The sequence below is a fragment of the Parus major genome, chromosome Z (assembly GCF_001522545.3).
Source record: "Parus major isolate Abel chromosome Z, Parus_major1.1, whole genome shotgun sequence".
Taxonomy (NCBI): Eukaryota; Metazoa; Chordata; class Aves; order Passeriformes; family Paridae; genus Parus; species Parus major.
The window spans coordinates 56,037,579-56,051,802 of record NC_031799.1 but is presented as its reverse complement, the minus strand read 5'-3'; the positions used below and the strand labels follow the sequence as shown (position 1 = coordinate 56,051,802).

Sequence of the window (14,224 nt, the reverse complement as noted above, 5' to 3'; positions counted from 1 at the left end):
TTTTCTGTGGCTTGGTTGGTTGGTTTTGTTTGTTTGTTGATTGATTGATTGATTGATTGAATGAATTACTGATAACCCATTATGTATTTGAAATGAATAGTAAATATATGCCAGTCCTGAAAGTAGGGATGCCTCTTAGAGATAATTATCCATGCTCAACTTCAGAGCTCAAGAGACAAAATGAATGTGTCAACAATACCACTAAACGGTCCTAGGTTAGATAAATTCCTCACAGAAAGATAAGAATGTTGAAATCTTTTGTGAAAAAAAATATGGAACTATGGCTTCATGTGTCTGCAGTGAATGCTTCCCAGACTGATGCACTGAGTGCCAAGCTAGGTACCACACAAAATATTCCTCATGGGTAATCCTGATTAACAGTTAAACAGCTGGCCCAAAAGACCTGTAAAAAGCCAGTGGGTATAACATAGCAAGAAATCAGGTCACTATGCATAGACGCTATGTGTCTGAAAGAAGTCACACAAGACTCACCTTGGATTTCTAAGATTTCTGACAAATTTGGAAGATTATTTTGTAGTCAATAGCCTGAATATTCTCTCTGACTTTTCTAAATCATTTGTCTTCCAAATAATTTACTGCCTTCATCTCAGCTCATCATCTACTGCATACGTTGATCTCACAGCCAAATCTCCTTAGTCTGCTATGAAAGTGGGTTTATTTCTTCCCTTCATTTGCTTAGGATTTCCCATGTGTCTCCATGAGTTACACTTTGATTTCTTAGATATGCTTTTCACTGAGAAAGTTGCTGCAAAGTATACTGTTGTGAATTTATAGCACAGTCATTCTTCTGCACTACATCCCTCACAATGCTGATGCTGTAAGGACGGAGGCAGATAATTTCTTTTTACTGCAGCAGTGCCAGAGGAAGGGATTTCTACCCCTAGGTACCAAAAGTTTTTAGCTGCTCCTCTGAATGAGGTGCTTTCATGAGTATGTCTTAGCCTGCTCTTGGAAAAATGAATGGGAGTGGGTTATGTCTAAAATGTGATTGTTTTGGGGCTTTTTTTTTTTTTGCATTTCAATCCACAGATCTGGTGATATGTCTCTGTCCTTATGGTACAGTTGTATTAAATGGTATAGCCCAATTTCATGGTTTACTGCAATTAGAAAGGGTTTTCTTGCACTGTTCAGGCCTCAATTTCCTCACCCTCACTCCCACCTAAACTGTAGGCTACCACTGACTGCCTTAAGAGGTGACACATCTGGTCCTCCGACTGCAGAGTGCACTCATTCAGTTCACTGAGCCAGCAACAAAATAACCCCACAAAACAGTCAACAGTTTTTGTTAGCTTAACAAACTCCACCGACTCACTTAGGGGTCAAATGAGTGCCAGATCCGTGCAATCGAGAGGATGAGACCACACAACTTGAAGGGCTGGAGAAAAAGTGGGAAAGTGGGGCCTTAGAGAAAAGGACTTCCTCTTTTGGCAGCAGCAAGCTGTTAGAGCAGCTGAAGTGTCTGTCTGAACTGCACCCTCACCATGCACAAAGGATGCCCATGAAAAAGAGTGCAGTAGTGTGCTGTAAAGTCACACCCCTACATACTTTGCAGTAACTTCACTTGAGCCATAACTCTTTTGTTCTGTGTTTGTTCTCCAAATTCCCTCCCTGCAGGCAGGTAAGGGAAGTAGCTTCAGCTAATCCCCTTAGCATACCTATTGTCTGTCTAAAGTACAGTCATTATGTTCAACAAGTCTCCATTGTAAAGAGTCTGGGAGAGAGAAGATGCAATCCACGGATACCCATTTGACAGAGCATTCAGAAATACAGAAAACCTACAAGCTCACCACACCAACCAGAAATCCTAAATCTTACCCGTTCACCCCATCACTGCATTATGTCAGAGTTCAGATTACTAGACATTGATTAGGTGGGAGAAAGGTTTGCCAGAAAACTTTTCTGGCTGAATGCACATACATTGCACAGCAGAACATGTCGGGCCCCTTATCTAATTAATTCTGTAATTAACAGACATTGCCCTGTTTTGGAGAGATCAGCCTTTTTGTGAGCGCAAGTAATGCCAGTGACTGGGACAGAAAATGTGGGTTTGAATTAAATTTTCAGTGACCACTTTTGACCTATTCCCTTCAGTAATTAGCAAGAATATTCTACTAGAATCAATGGCTTAACAACAACAGAGGCAGCTCCAGGATATGACTACTGGGCTGTAAACAACCATTGCAGATGAAATAGAGTTATTTTCTAAGTCTGTTGTGACTTGTTTACCACTGCACTCCCTTGTCTCTTCCTGTAAGTACCTAAATATCATCTCTTCCAGGAAGAGCCCCCTCTAAATCACTTCTGCAGAAATGGGTTCTACTGCTTAAGCAGTGGGGAAAATAGTTTCGTTAATTTGCCTCATTTTGGTTGAAATTATCTAGAGAGTGCTCAGGTGGAGGGAATATGATGTACAGTCCCCAGGCAAATAATGAGCTGTACCTCTTCACTGGCACAGCTATTTGCGGAGTATGTTGCTTATCTCTACTGCTGCAGTCTCCCAGGGAGACAGTCAGGGATATCTTCAGAGTGAGGAACTTTTAAGGTGCAATTAGATAGATATCAGATAAGCCATTAAAATATTATTTAATTATATAATATTTTATTATATTTTATTATTTAAAAATTATTAATAATTTTAATGATTTGTATCTGCAAGAGGACATAAATTAGTAATGGCTTATCGAACTTCACAGTTAAAGTTATTTAAAAAGACTTCTGAATAGTAGGTCTTAAAAACCCCCATATATATATATTTGTACAAACATATAGTCTCACACTTATATTAATACAGAAAGAGCTAAAACCAACTATTTTTTGTCTCTCACAAAAGAAATGGTTCACACATGTTGTCCAGCTTGAAAGTTTCCAAGAGAGCTGATTGCCAGCAATTATTTTATGTTTTATGATGCATTCTTTCACTCTATATTTGGTTTTGTTCATATGGAGTGCTCTGTGCAATACAAAGGTTTGTATAGGTTTGGAATTCTTATATTTCTCCTCAAAGCTTGCTGCTATTAACAGAGAGATTGCTTAAAAAAAAACCAAAACAAAACAACTTTTCCATAGCTGCTGGCTCCTCATGAAATGCATAACAAGATTTCAAGGAAATAAACCCAACCCATGAAGAGAAAAAAAAAAAATGAGAGGACACTAATTTTCCTCATTCTGAGTAGGAGGTATAATGTCTTTATAAAGTAATAATTAAAAAAATACAAAACAATGACTGGTGCCTTATCTGGACCTTCCAGCTGTACTTCCCCCTTTTGCATTAGCAGTGTGTGTTCTAAGGTTATGAAAAACCATGAAAATTCCATCTTAAGAGGAGTTTTATTCTTTTTCCTAGGATTTGATTGAAACAGACAGCTACATTTTGTGTATATATAATTAGGCAGTAAAATAGGCTTTGAAGGCAGATTTCTGTTTAGTATGTGAGTCACACGCACAACAGTCTTTCATTCAGCACCGAAAGACTGATCTTTTTAATGCCTCAACTCGCTCAACATGTTTTCTGAATGCTACATCTTGCAGGAAAGAAAAAAAAAAGAGAGAAGGGGTAAAAAAAAAAAAAAAAAAAGAGAGAGACAACCCAAGCAGCTTTAAAGCCATATTTCTCTCTTTCTGTTTTTTTTTTTTTCCTTGTTTCCCCAAATGAAAAACAATCTGAAAAGCCAATCTAGCTAGTCTGTAGTGATTTAACCTTATGACAAACTGATTTTTATCATCTTTCTTTCCAGATTGCTGTCCAGGGCAGCACTGAATGCTGCACCAGCTCTAGGCGTATCTAATCCCTCTCATAAAAGGCCATTGTGGTAGTAAAACTGAGACCAATGGCTTTTTCATTCTCCACATCTCAGCCCTCCAAAGTAATGGCAATGGGGTCTCCTCTTCATGTTTTTCTTTTCAGATGCATAATTTCTCCTTTTAATAAGGCTAAAATAGAGAGAAATAAAAGGAACACAATCACATTTTCCTCAAAGCTCTTTCTATAAATACCTTCTGGATAACTGAACTTAGGAACAATTATCTGTATTCTGAGCTGTTGTGACACTGTGTGAATATAGCAAACTATTCATGGAAGTTTCTGATCGTTATGAAGTATGTGAACATACTCAAATTTTGGGCACTGTGACTTAGGGCTTCACATTTTCTGCTTAAGGTCACACTGGCATTCTTCTTCATCCTGAAGCCTAAGGATGCAGTAAAGGATGCTCAACACCAGGACAGTTCTTGTACTTATTCCATGCAAAGTAATTGCGTAAAAGCAATTACCCACTTACTTTGTGCATTTGCAATGCATTCCTCTCAACAATATTTTCCCTAAATCATAATCCATATATTTTCACAAAGAATAGCTAAGAAGGCTAGACAGCAAATATTCTCTGGAAAAAAAGTGTGTTTTCCTTTTTTTTTCTCTCCCCACAAAAGCCTTGACCTCAGTGTTAAATGTTTTCATTAACAATATGTTAACGGATTATATTTCAGAACTAGTTCACCATTTTGAACAGCAGTATGAGAGAGTTGGCCTGCATTTGATTACAAATTTTTATTTGACCTCAGAGGAATGCTTTTAACCAGCAAAATACAAAGTGCTAGATAAAAAGATTTAGAGCCAGAAGCAGTTCACATAAATTAATTTCTCCAAATAAAAAAACACTGCATTTTAATATACCTGATTAATACTGATATACTTGCAGATATCTTTTTATATTACCATTACATTAATACCCAACAAATTTGTTTAAATTACATAAAACTTTGATTTGAGCAAAATATTAATACTTTGCTCAAAAAATAATATTAATAATTTATTAATTAAATTATTAATTTTATTTTTAAAATAATAATTTATTATTAATAATATATAATAATATATTAATAAATTATTAATATATAAATATTAATAATTTATTAATTTCTTTTAAATTCTGAAAGCATTACATTTGTGCCCTTAAAATTATAGAAGTGTAAAATTAAAAAGCAAAATTTTATAATCAGAAAGATATCATTTATTCCTAAATTTTAAATGTGGAGATAAAAGGAAGGAGAGGCATTTAGTCTGCAAAATATTCCACGGGCCAGAGCATGGAACAATTCTAAAATATCCTTCTCTTTTAAATACAAGAAATCTTCTGTGCATTCTTGATCAATATGAGCTAGAATACGCTCTGCACAAGCAGTGACCCTCATAGGATTTTTTCCAAGTTCTTTCATAGTACATCTGTGGGAAGATGGCTGAAACAGCACTTCTGGCTCTGGGATGCCACAAACAACCTTAGACTCCAGAACAATTCCTAAATATCTCCTAAGGACTCAAGACTTCTTTCAGGAATCACAAAAAGTGCACCAGGCTTTTTTTTTTTTTCCCCACATCCCCAGGCAGTTCAGAGAACAAGATAAAAAGTCTGTTTCCATCCCAGCTTAAAGAGATTGAAAACACAAAGCATCTGCATAAGGCAGATAAAACAGAGACCCCTGTATGACTCTTGGGATGTGTCACTCTTTTCTCTGGTCCCAAAGAAGAGTGCAGTTGCAGTCACTGGAAGGTCTGCTTTAATAGCAGCTATTTGCAATACAGGTCTAAATCTAATGCAGATGTTCCTAATCATATTACACTTGATCTCAATATGTTTAACAAACACAGTCCTCAGGGCACCCTGTAAGGTAAGTAATCACTGTTACACAAAATTACAAATGAGGAAGTAGAAATTTTGTGATGAGAAGACCTGCAGGTTTCAAAGCCCAGACTGTGCAGAGGCTCACCAGCTAGACAGACCACCTCTGCCTTCTTGTCTGGCACAAACAGAGCTACCTTTGAGCACACACCACTCCTTTAAAAACAGACAGACGTGAGGTGTTCCATTTAGATACAATCACAACTTGCTTCCATTAATAAGAATGATCAAGCAATATGATTATGTTACCTTCTTGTACTACAGCTGTGGTGTGTAACACCAGCTATGTTTCATGGCCCTTGTGCGGTGCAACTCCTTGAACTTGCACATAAAAAGGTGTGCAACAAGACTATTGGAGTGTTATACACATACCATATATTAACAGAGGAAGAACTCACTGAAATAATTTTGCATGTTGTATAATATATTCTAGATTCCCAGGTGTTTTACTGCCATTAGTAGGAAATTCCCATTGCAAGTTTATTTATTTATTTTTTTGGGCTTATATTCCTTACTTCTATCTTGGTGTATTGCCTGGAGTTTTTTAGTTTTGGATTGCTGTTGGTTTGTTCTTTGGGGTTTTTTTTTCAGCTTTGGGGGTTTGTTTTTCGTATTGTCTTTGTTTGTTTTGTTTTGTGGTTTGTTGTTGTCGTGTTTTGTTGTTGAGATTGTTTTGTTTTTTCATTTTCTCTTTTATTTACCAGGCTTCTTTTTAAATTAAACTTTTGCAATCATACCTCTGAAGAAAATATGTAAAAGTTGGATGGGTCTTCTCCTCAAATGTCAACAGTGCAGTTCTGCAATGTTTCAGGTAGCTCCATGCACAGTGTAAACCTTGAAATGAGTAATGTCTCCCGATGGTGTTTCATCATCCACTAAAAAACATAGTGGTGTTACTTTTGGCTAAAGGACTCATTGATGCTTTGACATTCACTTGTTGCTTTAGTTATTCAAGGCAAGACGACCAAATCACAGATGCTGTCACCTAATGGTTGTGAGACAACTGAGAACAGACTGCCCCAATTCCCCATCTTCTGTACTAATCCTCCCTTTTTCTATTTACACTGTCGTCTTTACTGTCTCCCTCTCTTGGTCACCCCCTCTCTTCTTTCCTATTGTCTTGCTCCCTGTTTCCTCATGCTGCTTTTAGAGCAGGTCCCTTCTTGTGTAGTTGAGGACACAAAGCTTTCTTTGTGTTTCTCTCCTGCCCCAATACAGCAAAGGAAACAACAAAAGAGCAACAAGGACAGTCAGGAGAGCAAGAGGGCACAGTTGCCTACTCTAGTACACAAAAAGAAGTTCTTAGGGTTATTCTCTTCACTTGCAGCTCCCGTAGCTAATATATTTAGTTTGCTTAAATGCTTCTCATCCTGATTATCAAAATCTTATGTATTCGTCTTGTTCCAGAGTATAGGTTTTCTCCTTCCACACCTCTGCAGTTTTTAAACCTACTGGGTTTAAAACTACACCCAGACAGACTCTGATTTTTCTCTGGTGGATTTTCAAGGGTCATTTGTCTTTGAGCTCCCTTCCGTCAAAAATGTAGCAGCATGTTTTCCTCACTCTTCCCCTGAGGATGATATACCTAACCTTGGCTCTAAAAACTTTCGGAGTCATCCCTCACTTTACCAGACAGTACGCATTCTGACTGTTAGTCACCTTTATCTTATTCCTCGTACATGCTATCTGATCTTATATCTGGCCTATTCCTTCTGCTTATTCAACACCATGCTTCTTGCTCTCCTTTCACACTGCTAAAGTCCCTCTCAAACCCACTTCTGCTGCAGCCTCCTTACACCTAACTGGCTACTCCTCTGCAAATTCCATTTCCAGACTCATCTTCCCTCTCCCTGGCCTATGACTCCTAGCCTTTCCTCTAATAAAGCAATCCAATCTTATTCACTAAGCCTCAGTTTCATTTCCCCATGCTGATTTGTTCTCTCTGAAAGTGTGAAGTATAGTACCCAGCCACTGGCCTTTTGTACATTTTTCACCTTAGCAAGACTACAACATGGACACACTCTCCTACTAAAATACTGAAACTGCATGTATCATTTCTATTACAAATTATAATTGACTGTGAAACATTAAGCTCAGTCTATGACAAGACTGTAACAGATTTCAACATGTATTGCTTGTTTCCCAGAACACACTCTCTTTATTAGGAAAGAAATTAATGTTTTTAATGTTATCTGAAGGTTTATATGAAGTACTAGATAAATAAATATGCTGTTTAAATTACTTGAAAAATTGGCAATCTATACAATGAACTGAAGGCTATACTCATGTCTAGGTAAAAGGTTTGTAATTCAAATTCTACAGCAGAACTTCAGAGAGCTATTACTTTACAAAATAGGAAAGACTTACGAGGTTATTCAGTCCACTCTAATGCCACGATGAAGCAATTACCCATATTATTTATTTTTAGTGCTTTTTCCAGCCTAATTTTCAAGCCTATGCTATGGGACTTAGGAGCCTCCTTCTCATTTAGTCTACTGATTAGTACATTTCACTGTTAGGATTTTTATTTGTTTATTTTCAACTGTTGCCTTCTTCTTTTCCTCTTTTATTATTTTATTTTCCTTTCGTTTTTTTCTTTTTCTCTCAGTTTTCTTTTCCCACTTTTTAAAATTGTTTTCATTTTATTCTTCTTTTGTTTTCTTTTCTTTCTCTGAACTCTCAGAATGACAGCTTTTATCTTGCTTACCTTTTACTCTCTCTGTACCCCCAAATAAATACACATATGGACACAGAGGCTCTTTCATAAATCATTCCATCTAGTTGTCAGGTCATCTTTGTTGCTCTTCAATAAACAACATAGCAGCACTCTGTTTCCATGTAGAACTTATATTTGAATGCTGAAACATCAGAGACACTGACCTCTGGATTAGGTATCAAACTGAGACTCCTTGTGAATATGCAGATAAATGTAAAAGAGTCTAAGGACTGTTCTAAAGAGGAAGGAAACATTGTCAGCACTGCAATCTGGGGAAAAAAAAAAAAAAAAAAAAAAAAAAAAAAGAAAAGAAAAAAAAAAGTGGTATCTAACATAAGTATCTGCCGAGTATATAATGACTCCTCTGTAGTTTGTATCATCACTTCCCACACTCTGATCTATGGATCACTGGCAGTCAGCAATGGTATAATAAATTACCCACAACTAATCTGCAGAGCCAGTAGTTGGTGCACATCAATTGGAAGTCCGTCCATAATACTGTGGGATACTCCGAGGGTTCTAAGGATGTGCTAACTCAAAATTTTCAGATCAATACAATTTCTAGCTCATTGCTTTCAAATCTTATTATGAGAAAACTTCTATGTGCAAAACGTTGTGTCGGAGAGAAACACTACTCATCTACATAATTAGTCTGACAAGCAAGTCCTGATGAGAAATGGATTTTTTGCCCTCTCTTAGGTGCAATGTTGGAGAGAAAGAGAACGATGGATTAATCTTTGCATACATGCTGTCTATAATGCCGAGATTGGAGGCACGGACGCGTACCCGTGCTCCTGAAACATGGAACCCGGGAACAAAGGGAGAAGTGGAGGGAGGCTGAATGAGGGAAGGCAATTAAGGCTGTGCAGCAAATGACGGTAGGACTAGGAGGCATCACTGCAGTTTAGCCCGGCCAGTCTAACCCCACAGGTGTCAGCGGTGGCGGGCCGGGGCCCGCACGGCTCCCCTCACGCGCGGCGCCGCCGCTCCCCCGCCAGCTCCCCTGGGGCCCGCGCGCGGGGGCACGGCGGGCGCGCGGCCACCGCCCCGCCCCGCGCGCTGCCGGCCAATGGCGGGCCGCGAAAGAGATTTCTGGCGCGCTGATTGGGCGCCGCCCGCTCAGCGCCCGGGGGAGCGGGCAGCGCGCGGGGCCCGCGGCCGCGGGAGGGGCGGGAAGCAGCTTCTCCTCACGGCGCACGGGCTGCGGGCAGAGAGAGCAGCCTCGCGGGCCCACCGCTAAACAAAGAGACTTTCGACGGTGATTTTTCCTACCGTGTGCGATGTGTATGTCTGGCAAGGCTTAAAAAACCAACCAAACAAGAAAACAAACAAAAAAAGCCCCCCACCCAAACCCGACAAAACTCAAACAACCCTCCCGACAAAACGAAAAAAAATCGAACAGGGACCAGGCTGAGTGAAGAATGGTGATCTCTTGCTATTATTAGCAGTCTGCAGCCGCATCAATTAAAATTTCCTATTTTACACAAACATCACTAATTTATTGGCCTTTTGTCTGTCTTGTAAAATGCACAGAAATACAAAGTTGTAATTAAATTTGGGGAGCAGGTAGAAATTAAAGTGGAAAAGCCACTAAATCACACAGTGGGCTTTGGTCGCTTTCTGAAATACTGACGTTCCCAACCTGACAAGACAATATGAGTTAAGTGGTCCTTTTGCAGTCACTCATGGGAATCAGCTGCTGCAGATGCACCCACGGGCCGGCGAGCAGTCTTGATGTAATTTCTGCCACGGAAATGGATAAATAAAACCCTGCTTCGGTAACCATGCGGTACGCTGAACAGGCTCCTCTGCAGACTCACGCACAAAAGCCAGGATGGAACGGGGAGAGAGGGGAGGCTCCCCTCGGAAATTTGTGATCTAAGGATGTTTTTTAAGGATACTTTACCCATCAGTTGGCCTCTGTGGTTGGAGAAAAGGCTCTTCCACTGACTGTTGCTTTCAAAAATTAAAATGATGGTGTAAGGCAGATAAAGCAGAGGCATTTTTGCAATCTCTCCCAGTGGCTGTTCCTTGGCTAGTTAACAGACCATCTATTCAGAAGCAATTTTCTTTGGGCTGAAATTATGTGCTGACCGTAGCAGATCACTTCCCATAATACCCCTTCCCCCACCCAACACTAAATACAAACCGTCTCCTACTCACTGTATAATAATGTGAAAATGACTGTAATTTTGCAGACAAGAAGCAGCCCAAAGTGAAACGTGTCTAAACAGAGGTCGATACTGAAAAAATCAGGGCCATTACCTAAATCTGAAAAATACATACTGTAAGGAAACAGGAATAGTGATCCACAACTAAGTAGACCAAAAGCTTGGTGTTGCTGATCTTAAAATTTTGCTAACCAGTGAGTGACATCACTCCAGAGCTACCCCCGGGAAACTGTGATTTTCGGTACCTTGTGACATTATGCAAGCCCACCCCTACACAAATTGCAGATGCTGGGCCTAAGTGTCCCCTTGCTGGGGGAAGGGTGGCAGTGTCTGCAGCCGTCTCCACTACCACACCGGCTGGGAAGTGGCTGCTCGCAGGCCCTCCTTGCGATTATCTCTGCCTTGTCCCACTCTCTGGGTGGGAGGGCAGGAATGTGTTCACTGTTCACACCCCAGCATTTCTTGTTTGCGCTACACGCATTCTATGACTTTTCCTTTTTTTTCCTAGCTTACCTTCCCCCCCGTCACCCCCCTTTGTAATGGCTTAAACATTTAATGTGATCAAGGGCCTCCTTGAAAATGAACATATTTCTGCTAATAAACCCTTCATTATCAGCCCCTGAAGGGGAAGTATTTTTACACAGGAGAAACGGAGCAGTCTCAGACCGGGCAGCCTCAAGGCCTCCCAAGGTAGCATAACTTGGTGACCCCAATGCCCGTGGCGTGAGAGGCCCACAGGACCTGGAGAGCAGCCTTTTCTTCTAGGGCCCCTGGTCACAGTGACCTGCTGGCCATAGTGCAGTCAGGTGCCGCGCCACGGGCGGTTTTTACTCCCACTAGTCTTGTTTTACCTTCCACAAAGTCCCCGCACCAAAGCCGGGTGTGACAGGGGTTTGCGCCTCTGGTACCTCTCCACTAATCGCTCCTTTGATGGGAAGCCTGCAACGCGGGAACGCTGACGCGCGTGGTTTGCTCAGCTGGACGACATCCAGAGAGGTATTTTGTCACCCTGTCATGGGTGTGCAGGACATCGTAAATGCCACGCTTTGACTTCTTGCCGGAAATTTTGACTTGGGCGATGTATGTTTGGCAAGAAAAACATCCCGTATCGATTTTCACAGGGAGATCAGTCCCAGCGAGATCAAGAAGACGGAAGGGAAAAAAAGTCAAAGAGAGGAAAAAGGGAGGGGAAAAAAATAAAAATAAAATGCAATAATAATAAAAAAGAGTAGATCGCGCTTAAGGGTGTTAAAAGGAACAGGGTGTTTGCAGGGCCAGAGGCAGTGCCCCCCACCTCCCGACCCCCCTTGCCCGCGGGCGGCGGCCGCCGCCACCCCCATCCCACCCTTGCCGTCCGCGAAGGGTTAAACGCAATTTAACGCAGTGGTGTAGCATAATGGCTCCCAACGTAAACAAAAGGAATGATTAAGGGGGATATTTTCGAGCTACACAAAGCCCGATAGGGAAGATTTGTGTTACTAATTCCTGTGAAAGGATGTTCACGTGGTAGTTATAGGGTCGCTGGCATTCACACTTCAGTGCGTGCGGCAGTAAATCAGCAGTCTGGAAACAAAAGGGTTATTTTCTGCTCCCCTTCCTTCCGAAAAAGACGAAGGAAAAAAAAAAAAAAAAGGAAGAAAGAAAGAATAAAACCTGACCTGTCTAACTTAAGCCATATTGTAAAAATGAACATGTAATAAAATACATGAGAAGCTGAAAAAGTGAATACAATGAAGGCTGCTCCAAAAACGAAGCAGCGCCTCGGTGACCCCCCAAGCAAAGGTGGGGGTGCTGCCCTACCCTGAACCTCCCCTCAGCCCCTTCCTCCAGACACTGTTTGCTTTTCTCCTCCACTAAGCACGAAAATAATCGCACATGTGTATCAGCAACCCTCTCTCGCTGGCTTCAAGCTGTTATAATTTTGAATGAGGGGGCATTTAAAAATTATGACTGAGATTCTAAATTGCCTCTTTGAAACCGGCACAGAAAAATCGTTCATCATGGCTTCGAAAACTGCACTGAAATTAAATTAAAACGAAATGAGGGAGTCTTCCTCCCGACGTGTGAGTCTTGGCAGAGCTACACTCTACCTTGGTTTTCTTTTTTTTTTCCCCTCCTCCCCCTCTCTTCTCTTTTCTCCCCCCCCCATCCCTGGGCGCGGAAGAAGCTCCGAGGCATGTCGACGCCCCCCACCCCATTTCTTCTCCTCCCTCTAAGCCTTCAATGTTATGTAGGATAATTGAAATGGGAAACACGATTTGTATCTGGCTGCAGCAAAGAGGCTCGGCGTAGGCTGCGGGCTGCAGAGCGAGGGGCTGCTTGCGTGTGCCGTAGTGTGCGTGTGAGTGCAGAACGTGTGAGTGTACAATGTGTGTGTGTGGGGGGGGTACAGCGTGTGCGGCTGTGAAGCTATCGGGCGTGTGTGGGGAGGCACAGCGTGTGCGGGGGTACGGCGTGTGAGGGTTCCGGGCGTGCGTGCGGGGGTACAGCGTGTGCGGCTGTGAGGACGGCGTGCGTGCGTGCGGGGCACAGGGCGCGAGTGCGGGGGTGCGAGCGGGTGCGTGTTTGTGTCTCTCGCCCTCGCCGGCAGGCAGGAGGAGCGGCGGGCCAATCGCAGGGCCCGGTTTCATAAAAGCTGGGCGCTGATTGGCCGGCAGGGAAAGGGCATCGCGAACAAAGAAAAGTCCCTCTCAGGTACCGCGCGGAGCGAGGCTCCCACTCCCCCGCCTCGGCCGCTGCCGTGGGGGCAGCGCCCCTGTCCCCTGTGCCTGTGTGTCAGCCTGTGAGGGGACAGACACACATGCCGGGTTTGCCTTCTCTGCCCAGTTCTTATTTTTATTTTATTTTGGTTTCTTTTTTTTTTTTCTTTCTTTTTGTCGTTGTTTTATTTCTAGAAAGAAAGGAAGGTTCATGATACCTGGTGCTCTCTTCTCCAAACACAATAAATCTGTTGAAGACATTAGAATTTTTTTTCCTAAAATAAAAAGCGGCTGCAACAAAAACACACTCAATGCAGTTAGAAGGAAAAGGTCAACTCGATCCAATACAGACCGTAAGTACGGTTGCGTGGTGTGTCTATAGCACTTAGAGGGGATTTTTTTATTTTTTTATTTTTTTCTCTGCAAACGGGAGTGTTAAAGAGTTTTGGGAGTTGAAATAACTAGGGTTCTTGGGGATTTTTAAAGGAGCAAAAAAGAGCCCCCAAACAATCCCACAAACAGGGTGAGTTATTTGAGGGAAGAAGTAAGAGGGTGAAAGCACCGTAGCCACACAAATCATACGTGACGGGGTACTTGGGGGGCGTTAAAGCGTAGTGCCTTTTTTGGGTTTTAACTAACCCAGGGCGGGGGGAGGGGGGGATAAAAGTGACACGATTACAGCCAAGTCTGCATTGCTTCCCCGCTCCCCCCCTCCCCGGCCCCGAGAGCGCTCGTTAGCAGGAGCGATGGGGCACCGACAGACCGGGAGGCACCTCGCATGTGTCACACCGAGACACCAGAAAGGCTGGAGCTGGGGGGTGGGGGGTGGGATCGTCCGTCGCCGGCTGATGCCTCGGCCGCTTCCACCGCCGTCTCGTTCTGCCGGCCCCGAGGCGCGGGGAAGCGAAAGCCCTGAGGTAAAGGCGCCTCCCGGGGAGGCGGCGG

The 14,224-nt window shown here is 42.3% G+C and overlaps 1 protein-coding gene across 1 annotated transcript in view; it reads left to right on the top strand.

Annotated features, from left to right (window-relative positions):
- The first annotated feature begins 12,819 nt into the window (after positions 1–12,819).
- The window catches only part of LOC117245634 (zinc finger protein 608-like), a 5,057-nt gene continuing 3,652 nt past the window's right edge, over positions 12,820–14,224 (top strand). Inside the window, exon 1 of the mRNA XM_033520608.1 lies at positions 12,820–13,632. The gene's annotated coding sequence lies outside the window, so the exon portion shown is untranslated. The remainder of the gene's footprint in view (positions 13,633–14,224) is intronic.